Raw genomic sequence first — 23214 nt, forward strand, 5'->3', positions numbered from 1 at the left:
CGGGCGCTGATCTTTCCCGACACCTTCTCGGAAGCGAGAGAGGAATGCTCTTCAACAGGGACAAAATCCTCCCAGCTCTCATTTCAAGGCTGTGTGACCAGGAAAGGACACATCTGCTGAAGGGGCACCAGCACTAATGAGATCTCTGTAGATGGTGGCACGGTAAAAGATTCTTTGATTGCCGCAGGATGGCAGAGATTCGAAGAGGCCTTACAATAATATCCGGTATTGCTCAAGTTATAGTTGTGAATTCATCGGTAACCCAGGCAATATTGATAAGTATGAAATACTTACCTAGGCACCAGGCTAGAAAGTAGGAGACCATGAATTCTAGTTCTGCCTGAGGCAAGAAAGCCGGCTGGGTGACTTTGGGCCAATCACCGGGAGATGGTGAGTTCTAGTTCTGCCTTAGGCATGAAAATCAGCCGGGTGGCTTTGGGCCAATCACCGGGAGATGGTGAGTTCTAGTTCTGCCTCAGGCATGAAAATCAGCCGGGTGGCTTTGGGCCAATCACCAGGAGATGGTGAGTTCTAGTTCTGCCTCAGGCATGAAAATTGGCTGGGTGGCTTTGGGCCAATCACCAGGAGACGGTGAGTTCTAGTCCTCTCTTAGGCATGAAAGTCGGTTGGGTGGCTTTGGACCAGTCCCTCTCTCTCAGCCCAGCCCACTTCACAGGGCTGTTGTTGCAGGGAAAATAGAAGGAGGAAGGCTGTTGGATATGTGTGCTGCCTTGAGTTATTTGTAAAAATAAACAAAAGGGGGGATGCAAAGAAATAACTGATTTTTTTCTTGGCTGCTTCTCCTCAGAGCTCTTTCGTTTTTCTACTGCGACACCGCAACACTCTCTTTTGCAGCCTCCTCCAAATGCCTGGGGAGGAAACATCCCCGCAGCTGCCACGTCCATAATTTATTCCTCATCTGAGAGAGCTCTGAGCCCAACTGTACTTGCTGTTGCTCATACCTAACCAGATTACGACAGTCTGCAGGCTTTCCTTCTCCGCTCTCTTTATCCCTTCTTTGCCTCTCTGCCCACTGCCCTCAAGTAAGGATTGGCCATTTAATTTTAGCAGGCTGAACTTTTTAAAAGCTGCAAGGAATGTCGCTGGTGACTGGCCGGTTCTAACCGTGTACGTGGACCTGGGTCACCATTATCTTGAGTTGGGTGATAGGTCTGATCCTGTTTGCTCTCAGATCCATCAGTACGGTCCCCGAGATGCAGCTGAGATGCACAACGCTCAGACAAGAGGCCGGGCAAGTGTTTCAGCCCAGCCAGGTGACAATATTGACTTTACCGGCTGCGCTTTTTTTTAAAATTTGAAGAGTCCTAGATGGATTTGGGTCCACCAGCTGTCTGTTTGTTCAAAGCTGCCCGTGACGAATGTCACCCATTGTGGATTTTGCCAGGCGCTGTGACTCTGGAGGCTTCAGCAGACAAAAGGCTGACTCATCGCCAAACAGCTGGAGGGGCTTCTTCAGCGAGCAGGGAGACGTAGCAAATGAGTCCAGCACATTTCATTCATAAATCAAGTTTGTCGACAGACGAATGGGGAAACAGGCAAGGCCGCATCTGTTCCCAAGGGGCATCGGTTAAGCTAAAGACTTGCCTCCAGGACAGACAATGGCTCCTTCCCTGGATCATATGCAAATTTTAGCAATCAATCAATCAATCATAAAGAAGAGAGGGGGGGATGTCAAGCTATTCCCCAGAGCAACCTGAAGACAGGAGAAGAAGCAACGGATGGAAACTAAGCAAGGAGAGAAGCCATTTGGAACGAAGGAGAAACTTCCTGATCGTGAGAAAAATTAACCGGTGGAACAACCTGCCTCCAGAAGCGGGCGAATGCTCCAACGCCGGAGTTTTTTAAGAAAAGATTGGACAACCATTTGTCTGAAATGCTATAAGGTTTCCTGCCTGAACAGAGGGTGGGACTAGATTACCTCCAAGGTCCCTCCCAACTCTGTTGATTCTGTGAATTCATTTTATTTTGGTCACAGGCCAGCAAAGAACGAAGAACGTAACAATTCTGCTCCAAACTGAAATAGATCTGCTCCTGTTCTTCTCCACACCAACCTCTTTTCTCATACAATCTAATATTTACCCAGTGATCCCCCTTCGATTCTGACCTGTTCCGCAAAAAGCTGTAATTCCTCGCCCCTCAGTTCTATTCTTCCTTCTATTCTCTCTTTGCAATTTAGAGCCCCTAAGCTGGAGAAGAAATAATGAGGGTGACCGAAAATGATGAATTCATGCATCACTAAAGAGGAAATTGATAGAGGTGGCCCTTGGCTTACAACTGTTCATTTGTTGTTGTTGTTAGCTGCGAAGTCGTGTCTGACCCATCGCAACCCCATGGACAACGTTCCTCCAGGCCTTCCTGTCCTCTACCATCTTCTGGAGTCCATTTAAGCTCACGCCTACTGCTTCAGTGACTCCATCCAGCCACCTCCTTCTCTGTCGTCCCCTTCTTCTCAACCTTTCCCAGCATTAGGCTCTTCTCCAGTGAGTCCTTCCTTCTCATTAGGTGGCCAAAATATTTGAGTTTTAGCTTCAGGATCTGGCCTTCTAAAGAGCAGCCAGGGTTGATCTCCTCTAGGACCGACCGGTCTGATCGTCTTTCAGTCCAAGGGACTCGCAGGAGTCTTCTCCAGCACCATAGCTCAAAGGCCTCAATTCCACCCTGTTGTTGTTAGTTGCAAAGTCGTGTCCGACCCATCGCGACCCTATGGACAATGTTCCTCCAGGCCTTCCTGTCCTCTACCATCTTCTGGAGTCCATTTAAGCTCACGCCTCCTGCTTCAGTGACTCCATCCAGCCACCTCATTCTCTATCGTCCCCTTCTTCTCTTGCCCTCAACCTTTCCCAGCATTAGGCTCTTCTCCAGTGAGTCCTTCCTTCTCATTAGGTGGCCAAAGTATTTGAGTTTCAGCATCAGGATCTGGCCTCCTAAAGAGCAGTCAGGGTTGATCTCCTCTAGGACCGACCGGTTGGATCGCCTTGCAGTCCAAGGGACTCGCAGGAGTCTTCTCCAGCACCAGAGTTCAAAGGCCTCAATTCTTTGGCGCTCGGCCTTTCTTATGGTCCAACTTTCCCAGCCATACATACTGTTCATTTAGAGGCACTGGAAAAAGTGACTGACGACCGCGTTTCGCACTTACAACCGTTGCAGCATCCCCGGGGTCACGCGATAAAATTTCAGACTTTTGACAACTCGCTCATATTTGTGACGGTTGCAGTGTCCCGGGGTGTGTGTGTGTGTCATGGGATCACTTCCCGACAAGCAAAGGCCACGGGGAAGCCAGCTTCACTTAACAACCGTGTTACTAACTTAACAACTGCAGGCAGTGACTCACTTAACGACCATGGCAAGAAAGGTCATAAAATGGGGCAAAACTCACTTAACCAATGTCTCGCTTAGCAACAAAAAAAATTGAGGCTCGGTGGGGGGGGGGGTTCACACGTCGAGAACTGCCCGTATTTGGGAATTGGCTCCGTCTACCTAGGTTTGAATGAGCGAGAAGTTCCTCCGCCACAGCGTCCATTTTAGTTAAAAGTTCCCCTTTCTGACTTCCAGAGGTGTCCTCCTAGCTCTCCAACTGCAGCTCCCATTCTCGGGAGAAAGATTCCCGACGCCGTGGCAAGAGAAACGACCCTCATTAAGGTATTTTTGCAAAAAGGCTGGTAAATTTTATTAACACCATTCCCAGCAGGGCTGCGGGTGCTGTTGTCTTACTGACTGGCAGTAAAATATAGAAATGCAAATGAGACAAGAAGAGCATCAGTTTCCTTGGAAAAGCTTCCATGGGCTGAGGAAGTTTTGGTGCGCAACTTTGGAGACCCCGGAGGAGGGGGATGACTTAAGCTGAAGGGATGTGGCTTCCTGTTGAAGGCGGTGAGCATGTTGCTCGGATGTGGAGGAAGGCAGGGACACCCCAAAACAATGGGGCCAAGAAAGCCAGCAGTGAAGTGGCCCCAAATCATTCTGTTGATGTAAGTCTGTGCGACCTGTGTCGCAATACGAGAGTGTTACGGCGATGTTACTGATGATGTTACCTAGTTTGGTAAGGAAACGTCTGCAAGAAAACCACCCCGATCACCAAGGACCCCATAATATTATATAGCACGCTTCCCTTCAATTCTCTAGTCCCATCAGGCATGTTTGATGAGAATTGGAGCCACAGCTTCACTTCTGGCAGGAGAATATCAGTTGAACAGAAACCTTACAGGGCTAACATTATGCAAAATAGGCAGTTTTTTTTTAAAAGGCACATTGATACCTATTGCTTGTCTCGCTTTAGCACGGGACCCAATTCCCCTTCTTCTAACGACGAGGCATCCTATCTGAAGCTCCCTCAGGAACTGCGCCCCAAAATAGAACGCTGAACTTGAGAGAGCTTTTTGCTGAATGTGAAGTACCCCTGATTTGGCTGGGGGGCTGCTATATATACATTTGTGTGAATGTACCGATTTGCATCTCAACCAGCAACTGGGGACAGCTGACCGAACACCATTAGGAACGGTTGTCCTCCTCAGAAGAAAATCCGTTTTGGTTCTGTGCATCCTATCAAACCGGCCAACAGGAAACGGGGTTGCCAGGGACTTCTAGATCAAGTTTTGCAAGGAAACAGTTTCACTTGGTTGCAGCCCAGATGGGTTCTTGCAAGCAGGCAAAGAAAAGCTTCTTTAATTATTGTAATGAGGGATGCCAGTAGGAGTCAAAGAGGGGAGAATAAATGTGGTTCATTAAATGCTTCATGAATAATTAGTTAATGTTTCAAGAAGGCAGACGAACCTAGAAAATACGCTCAACGGCGCTAGGCAAAATGCCCGTATATTTGATGCGACTGCCAAAGGAAGACAAGAAGAAAGTTATTATTGTTCAGAGAAAGAATTATTATGTTATGTGCTATGAAAATATAGGAAGTATTTTTGCTTTATGCTTGATTGATCTACCTACATTTATAACTGTAACTGAGAAGGAGGAGGAGGAGGAGGAGGAGGAGGAGGAGGAGGAGGAGAAGAAGAAGAAGAAGAAGAAGAAGAAGAAGAAGAAGAAGAAGAAGAAGAAGAAGAAGAAGAAGAAGAAGAAGAAGAAGGTTAACCATCTTTCTTGAATGCAAAGTGCAAAAAAGGGGTTAGGTTTTGCTATCATGCACACCCAGCCAACATATCAGTCTTATTGAAATGTCAGGTATGTGCTTTTTAGCTGTGAGAAAACAACTCTATAAAATAGGAGAGCAAAAACATTCTTGAAGGAAGCAGAATTGTGAAAAAAAAAACGCCTGCAGGTGAAACAGTGTGTGTGTGTGTGTGTGTCTGTGTGTCTGTGTATATATGTGACAGGGGGGGGGGCAGATTATGTTGCCACGATTCTGCTACAGGGAGGGAGATTACACTGGCATAAATCTAAACAGATAATAAAAGCTATCGTTTAATATCTACTCCTGAAATTAACACTGGCTTTTTTTTTGCCCAAATGGGGAGCCATCGTTATTGTTTTTCCTTCCCTTTCTTTATTTATTGTGTGTGTGGGGGGGGGGAGGAGGCTTTAAGGGAAAAAAAAGATGCTGCATTCTGCTTTGATCTCTCACAATAACCATCAGTTAAACTCGGCATAATGGAATCTTTCCAGAAGCTGCAAGATACCACTGATTCATCCTATTTCAAATCAAAAGCGCTTCTGCGTTCACGGCGTTTCCGGAGGAAAATTCCCAGACAGCTCAAGATCTGCATTTAATCTGCGTGAAGCTTGTCGCTTACTTTCAATGTTTGCTGCTCGGGGATTTTTATTTATTTATTTTTTTTTTACTGTTCAGATTTCCCCTCCAGGTCGCTGTTTTGCAAATTCAAAATTCCTCCAGGGCAGTTCCATTAAAAGTTAAGTGACAAAAGGGGCAGCGTTTCCAAGGTAGGGAATGCCTTTCATTTATTTTCAGGAAAGACGATCCTCCCAGACTTTCCTTTAAAAGGGGGAGTATATGGTGCTGGAGAAGACTCCTGCAAGTCCCTTGGACTGCAAGGCGATCAAACCGGTCAGTCCTAGAGGAGATCCATCCTGACTGCTCTTTAGAAGGCCAGATCCTGAAGTTGAAACTCAGTTACTTTGGCCACCTAATGAGAAGGAAGGACTCACTGGAGAAGAGCCTAATGCTGGGAAAGGTGGAGGGCAAGAGAAGAAGGGGACGACAGAGAAGGAGGTGGCTGGATGGAGTCACTGAAGCAGGAGGCGTGAGCTTAAAGGGACTCCAGAAGATGGTAGAGGACAGGAAGGCCTGGAGGAACGTTGTCCATGGGGTCGCGATGGGTCAGACACAACTTCGCAGCTAACAACAACCAAAAGAGTTCCCTCCGGGGATGTCATTCCATCCCCACCCTACCTGCATCAATCGGTCAGGAAAAGCGTATCCATTGATCACTGTCAGCCTTGCGAGGCAGCTCAAGCGAAAAGCCCACCCAGGAGTACTGCAGGCAGTCCTCAATTTACAACGGTACTGGAAAAAAGTGACTTAGGACCGTTGCAGCGTCCCCGCGGTCACAGGATCAAAATTCAGACCCTTGGCAACAGACTCATGTTTATGACGGGTGTGCCATGTTCCGGAGGGGGTCACGTGATCCCCCCTTTGCGACCTTCTGACAAGCAAAGTCAACGGGAAGCCAGAGTCACTTAAGAGCCACGTTAGTAATTTAACAACGGCAGCGATTCACAACAACTCTGTCGAGAAGGTGGTAAGACAGGAGCAAAATCGTCTTTAACGACAGCAATGGAAATTTCAGCGTCAACTGTGGTCGTAAATCAAGGATTATCGGTATTAAACTTCTAGCCGAAGGCGTAAAACGGCCCAATCCTGGAGTGGGGACACTAAAAGCTTCTGCTCCCCACTTATTTTATTGTATTTTAATTTGTTTTAATTTGTTTTAACGTTTGTATTGATTTTCTTTTAAATGCCCTGTAAACCGCCCTGAGTCCTTCGGGAAAGGGCGGTATATAAATCTAAATAAATAAATAAATAAATAAATAAATATTTAATACTCAGTTTCTATGTCATCTTATATTTTCTACGCTTTCTTCATTTTGTGCCATTCTCCCTTTCTCGGGTTTTTAAACCTTAATTCTTTCCGGTTTGATTTGGTCGTTATATTGTTTCCTGAGCTATGATTGTAATAAAAGATTTCAACTCGATGGGTTTGGACTGATTTTGTCTTGGGTTTGGCCGTCCTTTTTTAAACAGTTTGGTTTAGTTGTTTATTCCTATTTATTTTTTTCCTTTGCTGGCTGTTGACTGTGATTCAATAAGTTTTGGTTTGAGATGCGGGAATATTTAGAGGCCTCTCGGGATGTACAGGTGACGTCACTGGAAGGAATAAAGAGGAGATCAGGAATTGTGGATCAGGCTGAAATAATGCCAGATGGCTCAATTAATAATACAAGGATCTTCCGGAAACAAAGGAGGTGCTGAGCTACGGACAGGAGCCTGCAGCAAAATTAAATTGGGTGCAATGCAGAAGCCCAGTTAAGTCAGAAGGGAAATGAAAGGATTGGGTGGTGCCTTTGTCCTAGGTCCTAGCCCAGACCCGGGATTTTAATCAGAAAGAGAAGCCATTCCTCTCAGGCCACCATCTTTGCAGTTGGGTTTCTAGGCTTCTGCCTCTCAAGCTGATGAGAAAGCGTGGCGCTCAGATCAGAAAGCTGAAAATGGAAACGCAACCCGTTTGCTTGTCTCATTTCCAAGGCCAGGAGTCTCTCCAGCTTCTGAGAAACAGAGCATAGAGGGGGAGGAAAAATATTCCAACAATGACCAATCGGTTAATTCACCCAAGAGCAGCTATTTCGTTTGTCAAAGGAGGGAGGGAGGAAAAAAACAGAGAAAAAGAAAGAGAGAGAGAGAGAGAGAGAGGAAGAGAGGAACACACACACACACACACACACACACACACAGAGAGAGAGGAAGAGAGGAAGACAGAGATAGAGAGAGACAGAAAGAAGACACAGAAAAAGAAAGAGAGAGGATAAGACACTGAGAGAAACAGAGAAAAAGAAAGACAAAGAGAGACAGAGAAGGAGGAAGACAGAGAGAGAGAGAGAGAGAGAGAGAGAGAGAGAGAGAGAGAGAGAGAGAGAGAGAGAAAGAGAAAGAGAAAGAGAAAGAGAAAGAGAAAGACAGACAGAGAAGCTTTCAGCCATAATCAAAATTCTCCTTTCATTGCTGCATGTCTTGAATTTGAATTAAAGCATTAAGAAAATGAAAGAAGAGCGAGGGTTTTATTTTTCCTCCAAGCAGGTTATTTCCATTCAAATCTGCAAGGATTTCGCCAGAAGGTTAAAAAAAAATGCTCACACATCTATTTTTCAAAGATTTTCAGCAATTTCCTCTTCTGTACTCTGAAAAAGAGCGCATGGATCTGACAGCATCCTATGTTGTTTTTTTCCCCTCTCACAATATGATCTTACAAAGGGAAGCACTGGGCAGTCAACACCAGATTAACCTGGGACATTTCCTTGCTCAAATTCAAAGGCATAAAACTGGCTATCCAAATGTTAAAAACTTTTAATGTACTTCTTTTCCCCCCCCTGAAATATCTATTTGGAGTTGTAACACTTCCCTGGAGCTCTACCCCAGCTACCTCCCTAATCGTTTTATTTTAAAAAAGGGGACCTTCCATTAAAAGACCAAATTTATATCATGTTAGATGTTTTGTGCCAGCCATTGGCAGTTCCCCAAAAAGGTCATCAGATGGGAGCAAAGAGGCTTCTTTGCTCCCACTGGTGGGTCAGGGGTCCCCGGCCCCTGCAGCCCCATTGGCGAGAGAGTTTTATGGTTAGGGAGGGGCTGAGACCCCCCATAAATACCTCTGCTCAAGGGGCTGCTCTTTGTTCTGTTCTATTCTAGTCTAGCTATGCTTGCTTGCTTCTCTCCTGCTAGCTTATAATCCAGGCATGGAGGCCTCCATGCCAGGAAACTCTTTCTATTTACTTTATCGTTAAATAAAGCTTCATATGATTGCATCTCTGCGTTCTGCCTTTCACTTGGAAGCACCTTAACGATCCATCGACCTCGTGAGATCACTTCACATATCATGATTAGGAGGTTAACACACAGGATTCCCTTGAGAAAGGCAGATTAATTTTTGTTATATATATATATATCACACACACACACACACACACACACACACACACACACACACACACATATATATATATATATATATATCCATGATTGATTGTGTCAATTTTGTCCGCGAGGCGTGTTAAGAGCGGCTTTATCACCAGCCTCCCACAATCCGTCTGTTTTTCTCCATTATTAGTCTGGCATTAAAAGGTTGCTTCAGATTTTAATTTGGAGGCTTCTGTTTATTAAACGATGACTTTTTATACTGAAACAAAGACGCTTTGCTGTCTAATAGTTGCCAAGCGCCCGCATTTTGATTACGTTGACTGTGGGGATGTTAACAACAGTCATTCAGCAGAAGGACCGGTCATAACTCACATTTTCCAATGCTGTTTGTCACTCTAAACGCTAAACGAAGGGCTGTAAGTCAAGGACCGCCTCTATTTAACCTTGAACCTCGTCTGTGGTATTCATCGTGGCCTTGTGTATATAAGCAGTCCTCAACTTACAGCAGTTGGTTTAGTGACCATTCTACATTGCAACGGCACTAAAAAAAAAGTGAACGCGGACCATTTTTCGCACTTACGACCTTTGCAGCATCCCCAGGGTCACGGGATCAAAAATTCAGACGCTTGACAATTGACTCACAGTTATGACGGTCGCAGCACGCCGGGGTTCGCGTGATTCCTACTTTTGCGACCTGCTGACAGGCAAAGTCGACGTGGGGCGAGCGAGGTGGTGAAATGGGGCGAGATGCGCTAAACCATTTTAATTTAATAATTTGATTTCTATACCGCCCTTCTCCCGAAGGACTCAGGGCGGTGAACAGGGCAATACACAATAAAAATCGAATACAAAAATTAAAAAGCCATTAAACATCATGCCCATAAAATCAATACATATTAAAGTTAAAACTAGTTTTAAAAAACCCAACCCCATCCCGTCAGACCAGGCCAGCTTGTTCGAAAAAGAATGTTTTGAGATCGCGCCGGAAGGAGCGAAGGTCGGGGGCCATCCGGAGCTCAACCGGTAAGCAGTTCCAAAGGTCTGGCGCACCCACAGAGAACGCTCTCCCCCTGGGGGTCACCAATCGGCATTCTTTGATCGGCGGCACCCTGAGGAGGCCCTCTCTGTGGGAGCGCACTGGACGGAGGGAAGTTGACGCCGGCCGCAGGTGTTGCAGTAGGTAATCCGGACCCATGCCATGAAGGGCTTTGTAAGTCATAACTAACACCTCGCTCAGCGACGAAAATCAATTGGGGTCGTTAAGTCAAGGACTGCCTGTATTTCAAATGAGCTGCCCCTTTTAGGGAAACGTAAAATGGCCAAAGCGGGTTTTCGCCCTTTGTATTTTTCCATCGGCGGCTTTCAAATAAGTTAATGATTGGCAAGGCAAAAAGAAGAAGAAAAAAAGGGAGAGAAAGCATGTTCAAAGAAGCAAATGACAACCAAGGTTCCCCCGCGCATGCGTGCTAGTCGTTTCCGACTCTAGGGGCCGGTGCTCATCTCCGTTTCAAAGCCCAAGAGCCAGCGCTTGTCCGAGGACGTCTCCGTGGTCCTGTGGCCAGCATGACTAGACGCCAAAGGCGCACGGAATGCTGTTACCTTCCCACCGTAGCGGTCCCTATTTTTCTACTTGCATTTTTACGTGCTTTCGAACTGCTAGGTTGGCAGAAGCTGGGACGCGTAACAGGCGCTCACTCTGTTACGCGGCACTCGGGATTCGACCCGCCAAACTGCCGACCTTCTGATCGACAAGCTAAGCGTCCTAACCCACTGAGCCACCACGTCCCTATGAGAACCAAAGGGAATGGTAAAAGAGCCATTGTTCTTTCTTTCTTTCATCAAGCTGGGCGCAGCTTCATTATTCGCCCGTGCCCGCGGTCATCGGTCATGTTTATCGGCCCCGCGTGCACGGGGGAAATGTTACAGGGGGGAAAAAAACAAGACACAAATAATACATAATTAGTGGCACGTTGAGACCGCACCCTGGGGTGCATGGAAGACTCTCAAAGGACCCCAGCCTCGAAATAAAAGCACCCCAATTTTAAGTGAGTAAGATGTTTATGATGGGGTGGTAAGGGCTCTCAGACACAGGATGAAACAGGGCCAGGGAGCCAGGGAGTCCTCAGCTTACAACAGTTCACTTTGCAGTTACAATGGCATCAAATTAAAGGTGACTTTTTTCACACTTACGACTGCTGCGGCATCTCCAGGGTAAGGTGATCAAAATTCGGACGCTTGGCAACTGACTCGTGTTTATGACGGTTGTGGCGCCCCCGGAGTCTTGAGACCCCCTTTTGCGACCTTCTGACAAGCAAAGGGGAAAGCCGGATTCACTTAGTAACCTGGTCACTAACTTATCAACTGCAGGGATTCCCTTAGGAACTGTGGCAAAACTCAGGGCGTCAAAACTCATTTAACAACTGTCTCACTTAGCAACATAGGTCTTTGGGCTCAGTCGTAAGTCAAGGACTATCTGTGCTGGTTCCAATGACGAGCCCGAAGTAGAATAAAGACATTTGTTCCATGATTTATGTATTTATCGTACATGCTACCCATCTCAAGCCACCCTATAAGAAGATTCAAAACCCGCAACACATTAAAATATTAAAATGATAAATATTAACCTTACAATCAAGCAAAAGGACTAAGAAAGGGAGCAAGACACAACAGGGTGGGGGGCCTTCTCTAAAAACCCACTAACCCTCTCCAGGAGGGATCCCCCACCCCCACCCCGGTCGGGGACTCCAGATTGTGATGTATGCCTTGTGGTGTTGAAGAACTTTTTTCTTTCTTTCAACAATAAATCCTTGGAAGGTTTCAGTCTTTCAGAAAAGTTTTTTTCCCCCCTCTGACCAAACAGGTCAGCTTTGCCATTTCAGTGAATTCTGACATTTTCACAAATCCATTCTGTCACTCTGGGGATAAAGGGAGTATATTTTATTGATTATTCTGCCTTTTTCTGGTTAGGGGAAAAAACCCAAAAAACATTCTGCATAAAAATCTATGCCAGCGTTGCATTCATTTAGAGGCTTCTGGGTTTTTTGGGGGCGTGCGGGGGGGGTGTTTAGCTTTTTTCATGCTGCTGGGATTTGGTGTGCTTGTGTGTTGTCCTAGGATGCGTTGAGTTGATGGTGACTTTATGTCTAAGTCTTGTTCAGCTTTCAAGAGACTGGGCGAGTTGCAATCCATGGCGTTTGGGGAAGCATCAGAAGGCCAACTGCATCTCGTGTCAGGCATGAAGAATCGGGACTGCACAGAGTTCCAGTGAAGCTGATTTATTGCTCACGTCTGTGGCTCAGTGGGTTAGGACGCTGAGCTTGTCGATCAGAAGGTCGGCAGTTTGGCGGGTCGAATCCCGAGTGCCGCGTAGCAGAGTGAGCGCCTGTTACGCGTCCCAGCTTCTGCCAACCTAGCAGTTCGAAAGCACGTAAAAAATGCAAGTAGAAAAACAGGGACCACTACGGTGGGAAGGTAACAGCGTTCCGTGCGCCTTTGGCGTCTAGTCATGCCGGCCACATGACCACGGAGACATCTTCGGACAAGCGCTGGCTCTTCGGCTTTGAAATGGAGATAAGCACCAGCCCCTAGAGTCGGAAACGACTAGCACGCATGTGCGGGGGAACCTTTACCTTACCTTATATACCAGAATCTAGTCAACCAACAGCATTAAAGTGTCAACAGAATTCGAGAGGGTTTGGACTCCAACCATTTGTGAGAACGTAAGGATTCTAGGCTGACTGCTCACTTGATTCTGCCCCCACGCTCTGCCTGCTCTTCTCTTACACATCAGGTTTGGAGAAATGCCACAGAGTGGAACATGCTGGCCTCTCGAGTTCATGGTTTCAATGAGGAAACCAGTCTGTCCACAGTTACAAAACCCACAGAAAAGATCTCCGGCTTTGGAATGGAACGCTTCTCAGGATCCGCTGATTGGAAAATAAGTTATTTGTGTCCTACATGTAGGCATCCGGTTGGTCCCTGGGAGAGGAAATTGGACCCTGGACAAGGTTGGCCCCTTTTGCAATATTCCTGCATTGCTCTTCTTTGCCATCTCTCCAAATGGCTCCCAGGCCCGAAGTGAAGCAGGCTACATCATTTCATGTGTAACTAATGAGGATCAACCACCTAGGAGCAACTATGTTCCTCTCACCTCCCCTGCATGGTGCCGAGGGGAACAACCAAATCCCATTGGCTGCGAGAGCTCTTTGTGAGAGGACGCTATTGAAAGTTCAAAATGTATCATCTAATTCTCTTTTTCTTTCGCATCCGATTAAACATAAAAAAAACCACACAAAGCTTGAAGGTTAGGGAGAGAAATGAACCGATGCTGGCTTTGTTCCTTTATTATTTTTATTTTTTAAAAAAACCTTTGGAAGCACTTGCGATGACTTTCTCTGCCGCGCCATAATGAGCTAGAGCACTAAAAAGAGTTCTTCAGGTACAAATCGGAACGTGTCAATGACTGTTCCTTTTTCATAACTATCATGGCTACAAAGGCCTTTTGGTCTTCCGATTCGCGCCTCTGCATGACTAATAATGTTATCAGGAGCCCAGGATCTGGGCTCACGTCTCCTTCGCCTAGTTCAGCTCGACCTGGGCTTAACCAGGACACACGGAGAGAGGGGTAACATCGTTGGCTTTCTACTCCTACTTCTAAGAAGGTGAAGTTTCAGAATACAGAATAATACAGCATTGGAAGGGACCTTGGTGGAGCAGTGGGCTAATGCCTCCTTAAGTAACACCAGCTGCCTGCAATTAGTGCAGGTTCGAGTCCCACCAGGCTCAAGGTTGACTCAGCCTTCCATCCTTCCGAGGTAGGTAAAATGAGGACCCAGATTGTTGGGGGCAATTAAGCTGACTTTGTAATAATGCCGCTTGGGGTGTGTGTGAAAGCCCTAATAAGCAGGCATATACATAGAATGAAGGCTACTGCTAAGCTTGTAAGCTGCCCTGAGTCTTCGGAGAAGGGCGGGATATAAATGGAATTAAAATAAATAAATAAAAACCATTCCAGACAAATTGCTGTCCAGTCTCTCATTGAAAACTTCCAGTAATGGAGCACCCCATAATGTCTGGAGGGAAGCTGTTCCAGGGATTGATTGTTCTCACTGTCAAGGAATTTCTCCCTTGGCTCTAGGACAGCCGGTTCTGGTGAGGAATCAGGTTGAGTTGAACTCTGGACTCTTGTTGCGTCTGCCCTCTTATCGAAAGCGTGAGTTCTCTCTTGATTATCGCTTCCGAATAGTTTCCTGCCACAAATATGTAAGTTGCCTTTTGGAAGGGCTGGAAAACCACTGGTACATTTTATCCTTACACCACCCGAGGGATTTCTTTTTCCCTGAAGAATGAAGGAGCCAACGAACAGTCTGTGTGTGTCTATAATACACACTACATAGCATTTTTTAAAAAAATTAGGTCATTACTGTCTTCCTTTAGACCCTTTTCATGCTAATTTATTTCAATAAGGAGGCTGCGTCCCCCACTTCTCTCGCAGGATCTAAGAAATGCTAATTAACATCAGATTTATTTTATTTTTATTTTTTTCCCCCAATCCCAGAAACCACCAGCCTGGGTCAAGGTGAGAAATTCGGGGAATGGGAAACAGACAGGATGACGCAAGGGGAGTCTTTGGAGATGAACAAAGCTTATTAGTTTCTCACACATTGTCCTGATCTGCTAAATTGATTCTAGCTGTGAAACCGAGCGAGGGGAGAATCTTTTCAAAATCTCTATTAGGTAGAGGTGTGCGGCAGGAGAAAAGTGTGAATCAACCATCTGCTGAGGCTTAATCTATTTATCATTTCCCTTTTGTGAATTGAGGGATAAAATTCCGGCTCGCACGAGCGCATATAAATATTACTTTAGCTCCGTTAACTTTGGGGTCCTGCTCGTGTCCCAAGGAGCTACATCCAAGCCATGATACAATGATGGTTTGTCCAGCCGTCTGGACTCCTAGGGTAGCACTGATAATCAAACAAACCATAGTTTCTCAACTTTGCTCTCCCTGATATATTGCCAGCAGAATCTACACGTCCATAGACAGGTGATCCTCAACTTACGACCGCAGTTGGACCCAAGAACAATTTCTGTTGCTAAGTGAGACGTTTGTTAAGCGGGCTTTGCCCCGCTTTACGACTTCTCTTGCCACAGTTGCTAAGTGAATCACTGCAGTTGATAAGTTAGTAACACGGATGTTCTGTGCACCTGGACACCCCCGTTGACTTTGCTTGTTGGAAAGTTGCAAGAGGGGAATCACACAGGCTGGGAGCTGCCAAGTGTCTGAATTTTGATCAGTGATCATGGGGAAAAGGGTCCTAAGTCTAGTCACTTTTTTCACTGCCATTGTAACTTTGAATGGTCACTGTTGTAAAGCGAGGACTATCTGTTTAGTGTCTCCTGCTTGAGCAAGGAGCTGGTCTAGAGAACCTCCACGGTCCCTTCCAACTCTGTTATTCTATATTGTGCATCAATGAGGAAATTTGTTGATGCCACTTCCAATATTCTGTATTTTAGTGAAATCCCACGCAGATCTCACTTCTTGTCTGCTGTAGGGGCTGGACCCAAAACCCAGTTGTTAAATGAACCCAGCTTTCTCCCTGGATTTTCCTCGTCAAAAGGTTGCAAAAGGGGAATCCCGTGACCTTGGCACACAGGAACGGTCATAAGTATGAACCAGTTGCCCAGCGTCTGAATTTTGATCCTGCCGTGATCAGGGGGATGCTGGAAAGCTTGTAACTGGGGGGGAAAAAACGGGTCAGGTCACTTTTTCCCCAGTTCCGGTTGCAACTTTGAACGGTCACTCAATGAACTGTTGCAAGTCGAGGACTGCCTGTAACGAATAGGTCTACTTCTCTTGAACGCTTAAGTCGTCATCAGGAGAACCGGCGACTTGCTTTTCCTACGCCGGGGATGAAAAAAAAAAGAAAGAAAGAAAGAAAAGGAAAGTGGGGGGGGGGAAATAAGCCTTGTAACGAGGAGGCGTTCTCGTTTTTTTTAAAGGGTGTCAAATCAATTCTCACATCGGCGTTGTGGTTCGAAGTGCAGGCCGGGCTGCTGAAGTCCCATTAAATCCGTGCCAAGTCACCCCGGTTCCCAAGACGGAAGTGAGGATGAATCACATCCCGAGGTGACAACCGCAGCTGGTAGAGACCTCGTCAAATATCTTGTTCCTACCGTATCATCATCATCATCATTGGGAGATGTCAGAGCTTCCCCTTGGGCCCCCTCTTTCTCTCTCTGACTCCCACCAGCCCTTTCTGCTCCTCTTGACCGAGGACAAGGAAAACAGCCGTTGTTTAAAAAAAAAATCTTAATAACAGAATAATGATGATAATCACAAACAAATACAAATGAATAAAATACTGTTTTCATCATCCGGGTGGCCCTTGAGTTAAGATCATTCCATTGCTGAAGGAATAACCTATTCTGTTGGAAGGGACCTCGGAGGTCTTCTAGTCTGACCCCCCCTGCTCGAGCAGGAGACCTCGTGTTGTTTTAGACAAAATGGCCGTCCAATCTCTTCTGAAAAGCCTCCCGTGATGGAGCAGCCACAACATCTGGAGGGAAGCCGTTCCACTGATCAATTGCTCGCACTGTCAGGAAATTTCTCCTTATTTCTGGGTTGCTTCTCTCCTTGGTTAGTTTTCATCCATATCACCCCGATTTACCAGTTAAAAGCCAGGATCCAATACACAGGGAATACTGTAACTCTTACCATCCCTGGCAATGGAAAAATGGAGCCAGTCTGTTTTCTCACACTGAACTAAACCAGGATTTGGTTTCTTGGCTTTGAGCTTAAGCTGCTTAGGTTCATGCAGCAAGTTAAAACATAACCAGGATTGGGGGGTGTTGTGTGACTCAGCCAGCTGGGGGTAGGTTAAACAGATCCTGGCTTAATGTAGGCAGAAACAGCCAGAGCAGTGGTGGGGATTCAGCTGGTTCGCACCACTTCGGCAGAACCGGTAGCTAATTTTTTGTGGCCCGGGCCCAGAATGGACTTCCCGAAGCGACATTCACAGAGAGAACCGGTTCATCGCGTATTTCAATCCCACCGCTGCCCCCAAGCAAACATCTTCATGCTTCCACAGATATACCACTTCTCTCTCCTGGAAAAAAAACATGTTCTTTCACACAACTCTTTTTACACGTATCGTCATTTTGGGGGCGTATTTCTTTTCTTACAAAGCGGCAATTCACTTAAGAACTGTGGCAAACAGGCCACAAAACTGGGTAGGGCTCACTTAAGGACCCCTTGCTTAGCAGTGGAAATTCTGATGCCGATCCTGGTCATAAGCCTGAAGTGGTATAGGGTTTCCTGCCTGAGCAGGAGGTTGGACTAGATGACCTCCAAGGTCCCTTCCAACTTTATTATTATTATGTTGTTGTTGTCAAGGATCGTGCTCAGCAAAGGGGGGGGGCAAAAGGTTGCTTTTCCTGGAAGCAAGTAAGCTAAGCCATCAGGCTTTTAAAGTATCCATGCATTGTGTGAATTGGGGCACAAGGGATACAACCCCTCCCAACTCAGAAGTTCAGCGTTTTCTCGTATCTTGGCAAATGATAAGTTGTCAAATCAACCTGGTATCCCACTTGACTTTGCTTGTCAGAAAGCCACAGAAAGGGATATCGCATCACACACACACACACACACACACACACACACAGAGGGACGCTGCAACCGTCATAAATATGAGTCGGTTGCCAATCTTGGTCACGTGACCCTGGGGAATGCTGCGACGGTCGTTAAAGGGTGAAAAACGGTAACTTCGCTGTAACTTCGATCAGTCACTAAATGAACTGCTGAAAGGTGAGGACTACTAGTATCTCAAGACTTTTCGGGAATGGAAGAGCCGAGGGTGGATTTCAACTTGAATTGTCCCCAGTCCAAGATTAACCATCATCTTCCAGCTTATCTCAGTTTGCAACGGTCCCTTTGCGCCACGCTCTCATCTTTATTCCTTTGCAATTAAAAAAGAAGAAGAAGAAGAAAGAAACGAGAGACACGGAGCAAAATGAATATGGAATGCAGCACCCTGAACTCTTTAACAACTTTCGCTTCCGATTGAAATTTACATTTCAGGGTCACTCGGCTTTGTAAGGTATTAGGGGGGGGAAAAAAGAATACATAATGCAATCCTTTCCCGTTGCTAGGAAACATGGGAAAAGGGAAGGGAGGCTGAAGGAAAACAAACCTGGGACACTCTGCGTGATGTTAACTGGGAAATAGGTCCCGTGTTCAGAGATTAATGGGAAATGGGTTTCTGACGGGGTTCCATCTTCGCAGCCCGTGGGGAGTTGAGAGCAAATGGAAACCGGGCCTGGACAAGGGACGCCTGTAGACGTCATTTATGGAGGCTGGATGCTTTTTCCATTTGTGTAACCAAGGGGTTGCAATAATAATAAAGTTGGAAGGGACCTTGAAGGTCATCTAGCCCAACCCCCTGCTCAGGCAGGAAAGCTATACCATTTCGGACAAATGGCTGTCCAGTCTCTTCTTCAAAACTTCCAGGGTTGGAGCATTCACCGCTTCTGGAGGCAGGTGGTTCCTCTGGTTAATTGTTCTGTCAGGAAATTTCTCCTCAGTTCCAGGTTGCTTCTGTCCTTGGTGAGTTTCCATCCGTTGGTTCTTGTCCGGCCTTCAGGGGCTTTGGGGAATAGGTTGACCCCCTCTTCTTTGGGGCAGCCCCTGAGATATTGGAACGCTGCTGTCGTGTCCCCCCTCATCCTTCTCTTCATTAAACTAGACATTCCTCCTCCTCCTCCTCCTCCTCCTCCTCCTCCTCCTCCTCCTCCTCCTCCTCTTCTTCTTCTTCTTCTTCTTCTTCTTCTTCTTCTTCTTCTTCTTCTTCTTCTTCTTCTTCTTCCTCCTCCTCCTCCTCCTCCTCCTCTCTGCAAACTCCACTCTTTCTAGCACTAAGGATGTTCCTAGTGTGGTAATGAAACTTCTGCAGGAAAGCAAGCAAGCTTAGACAGCACCAGATCCAATGCTGAACTGCAAATATTCTCTTCCATCAGTACTTGGGAGGCTGGCTACCGGGATGCCCAAGCACTCTAAGACAACGCCTGTGGCTTAAAGAGCTGAAGGGGTTCACTTTGTGGAGGTACAATTCCCTTCACAGAGGAGTGGGACGCTGCAACTCGGCTCCCCTCAAAGCTGGCTAGGCAAGCAAGTGGCCTAGACATTTCAAGGACGCAGGCAGTCCTCTCTTCTGGCCCTCATTTGCAAAGCTTGCTCACCATCTAGTGGCCTCGGAAGATAGTAAGATTCTAAAATTTTGCAAATCCTCTGTCGCAAAAGAACTCAAGAAGGAAGAGAAGAGAAGAGAGCTGGCAGGGACCCTTGGAGGTCTTCTAGTCCAGCCCCCTGCTCAAGCAGGAGAACTTATACTGTCTCAGACAGGTCAATGCCCAGTCTCTTCTTAAAAACCTCCAGTGATGGAGTGCCCACAATTTCTGGTGGCAGGCTGTTCCACTGGTTGATTGTCCTCACTGTTAGGAAGTTTCTCCTTAATTCCAGGTTGCTTCTCTCTTTGTTCAGTTTCCAACCATTGTTTCTCGTCCTTCCCTCTGGTGCTTTGGAGAATAACGTGACCCCCTCAAATACTGGAATGCTGCTATCATGTCTCCCCTATTTCTTCTTTTCTTTAGACTAGCCAAATCCAAGTCCCACAGTTGTTCTTCATTTGTTTTAGTCTCCAGGCCTTTGATCATCTTAGTTGCTCTTCTCTGAATTTTTTTTTCTAAACTCTCAACAACTCTCAACAAAGAACGGTTGATGTTTCCACCTGTTCTTCAAAGATGAGAATGACTTTGGTCTGTTGTGAAGAAAATGAATATTCAAAACATATTCCCGGCTGCCTTAAATTCTATATATGAGAGCAAGAGAAAACAAATGGCCAAAATAAATGAAGCATCTTCAGGTCCATGTTTTCTCAAACAAAGCAGCAACTCTTCGCTGGACGTGCCAATTTCTGATACGAAGAACTGTTTTTTTTTATTGGTGGCTCAGTCTGTAGCTCATGCTGTCAGAAGGAATGTACTGGTTATCATTGGTGCTTCCACAGTATTTGCAGTGATTGTAAGGTTTATGTGCAATACATTTACAATGGAAGAGAACATCTGTAAATCAGGATTGAATTGTGGGGGTCCTTGGTGCTCTCTGAAGTTGGTTGTTTTCTTGCAGACCTTTCATGACCCCAACTAGGTAACAGCGTCAGTGCTAGAAAGGAGTGGGGTGTCCAAAGAAGAAGAGGAGGAGGATTGGTTTGGCAGTGAAAGTTGGACCATAAGAAAGGCCGAGCGCCAAAGAATGGAGGCCTTTGAACTGTGGTGCTGGAGAAGACTCCTGCGAGTCCCTTGGACTGCAAGGCGATCAAACCTGTCAGTCCTAGAGGAGATCAACCCTGGCTGCTCTTTAGAAGGCCAGATCCTGAAGTTGAAACTCAAAATACTTTGGCCACCTAATGAGAAGGAAGGACTCACCGGAGAAGAGCCTAATGCTGGGAAAGGTTGAGGGCAAGAGAAGAAGGGGACGACAGAGAAGGAGGTGGCTGGACGGAGTCACTGAAGCAGGAGGCGTGAGCTTAAATGGACTCCAGAAGATGGTAGAGGACAGGAAGGCCTGGAGGAACGTTGTCCATGGGGTCGCGGTAGGTCGGACACGACTTCGCAGCTAACAACAACAACAACAAATAGTTGGTTTAGGCCATAATTTTTCAACTTCGATTTTCAGATCTTGATTCTTAGTTATCTTCTCCAATTCTTTGTTTTCCACTGTATCTCTTGATATTGCTATACTACCATAGTTATCCACACTTTTTTTTTCAGCAACAGTTAGATCTAGCTCATTATGTACCAAGACTTCATCCGATTTAAATTATGTATTGTATCAATACATTTATCAGTAAATGTAAATTATTTTTATTAATATAAATTTGAGCAATGGACAATGGTCTCAGGGAAATGCAGCAGCTTTTACTCACTGGACTACAAATTATGCATTGCTGGCTGATTTCACCACAGATACATCCACCAGCACTTAATTCAGCAATTTCAGACACATTTGCCATTTGAATTAAAGATTTACTTTACGTGCCGCAAGGAGTTAGAGGTTTTAAATATTTTTAAAAATTAGACTTTATTACTCCAGAGACTCTTAAAAAACAATCAGCGCAATACGATAAATCATTATTCAAGGGTGCATTTTAAATATATAAACACGACATAAATTATGCCCAAACATTCTGCATAAAATATCTTCCTGAGTTTCATTTAATCATCAAAACCGTGCTCACCATCTGAAGCTGTGAAATAAATAGCTTTTTCTCATGTCTATGCTGTCTTTCGAAACACAAGGGCTGGCTTTAAAACTGTAAAAAGGCAGCAGATTTTTTTTAGTAAATTCTTACTGAGCTTTTAGCAATGTTTCCAAGACGAGGGAGTCAACATTCCTCAAGTGTTTTCAATTCTGAACTAAAGCCACTTGAAAGGAAATTGTATTTTTAGTGCAACATTTTCTCAGTCACGGATATATATATATATTTTTAAAAAAAGTTTATTTAGCACAATGGATTTGTAAGAAGTTAGTTTACTCTCTTGCTGGGCTATTTGTACTCTCGGCTTCTTTTTTTTTTGCTGAAAGATTTCCCCAACTTCAGCTGCAACCCATAAACGTCAGGGAGTTTTCTACCACAACTACTAGTTGAAGAATGCAAATGCTGTCCCCCCCCCCCGGCCTCTGATATATAATTTAGTTGTTTCCCCTCATCCTGAAATACATTATTTTCCCTCAGTGTCAAAATCAGGGTTTTTTCCTGCCCAGTGATCTGGTTTGTACCTAATAAGTAACAATGAGGTTTGTTAGTTTTGGTCTTAGCGTCACATGGGAATCAAACAAGTATAGCTTATCTATCTATCTATCTATCTATCTATCTATCTATCTATCTATCTATCCATCATCTATCTATCCATCCATTTTCTATCTATCTATCCATCCATCCATCCATCCATTTTCTATCTATCCATCCATTTTCTATCTATCTATCCATCATCTATCTATCCATCCATTTTCTATCTATCTATCCATCCATCCATCCATCATCTATCTATCTATCCATCCATCATCTATCTATCCATCCATTTTCTATCTATCTATCATCTATCTATCTATCTATCTATCTATCTATCTATCTATCCATCATCTATCTATCCATCCATTTTCTATCTATCTATCCATCCATCCATCCATCATCTATCTATTCATACATTTTCTATCTATCATCTATCTATCTATCTATCTATCTATCTATCTATCTATCTATCTATCTATCTATCATCTATCTATCATCTATCTATCCATTTTCTATCTATCTATCCATCCATCCATCCATCATCTATCTATCCATCCATTTTCTATCTATCCATCCATCCATCATCTATCTATCCATCCATTTTCTTTCTTTCTATCTATCTATCTATCTATCTATCTATCTATCTATCTATCTATCTATCTATCTATCTATCGCTGCCCTTCCTACCCCAGAGACTCCGACCAGCCATAAAGTTTAAAAAAAAAACACCACACAGTACAAATGTCAAAACCTACCATCTGCAAAAAGACGCAACAGCAAACAATGCAGAAGAACACAATGTAACTCTTCTGAGCTTTACTAACCTCCCAGCAAACCAAACTTTGGGGGAGTTTCATTCTGTGGTCTTGGATTGATAGATTGATTAAACGTATAGGCCACCCAACTTCCCAACAGGCAGTTTACAGAAAATAAAACAGATAAAATAGGATGGTTATTCTTTTCCCAAGGATGCAGTTTGCGGCGGGGGGGGGGGAAGAGGGGGGGCAGGTGATAATCACACAAGGAGCGGTGAAGGAAGACCGAGATGCCCACAACAGACAGCAAAGCAAGCCGAATCAACCCTGCTTAATCTACACGGGGTGGCAGGTGCTGCAGTCGGATCCCCCTCATATCTACTGGGTAAGCACCCCATGCCAGACTGGGCTGTGCGAAGCCAATCTATGAAAGGTAAAAAAAAAAAATCTCACGTCTGGAAGGGATTTACAGATTTACATCTGTTTTTCTACCTTTCCC

Source organism: Vipera berus, assembly GCF_964194415.1.
Source record: "Vipera berus genome assembly, chromosome: 13".
In the NCBI taxonomy this organism is placed as follows: Eukaryota; Metazoa; Chordata; class Lepidosauria; order Squamata; family Viperidae; genus Vipera; species Vipera berus.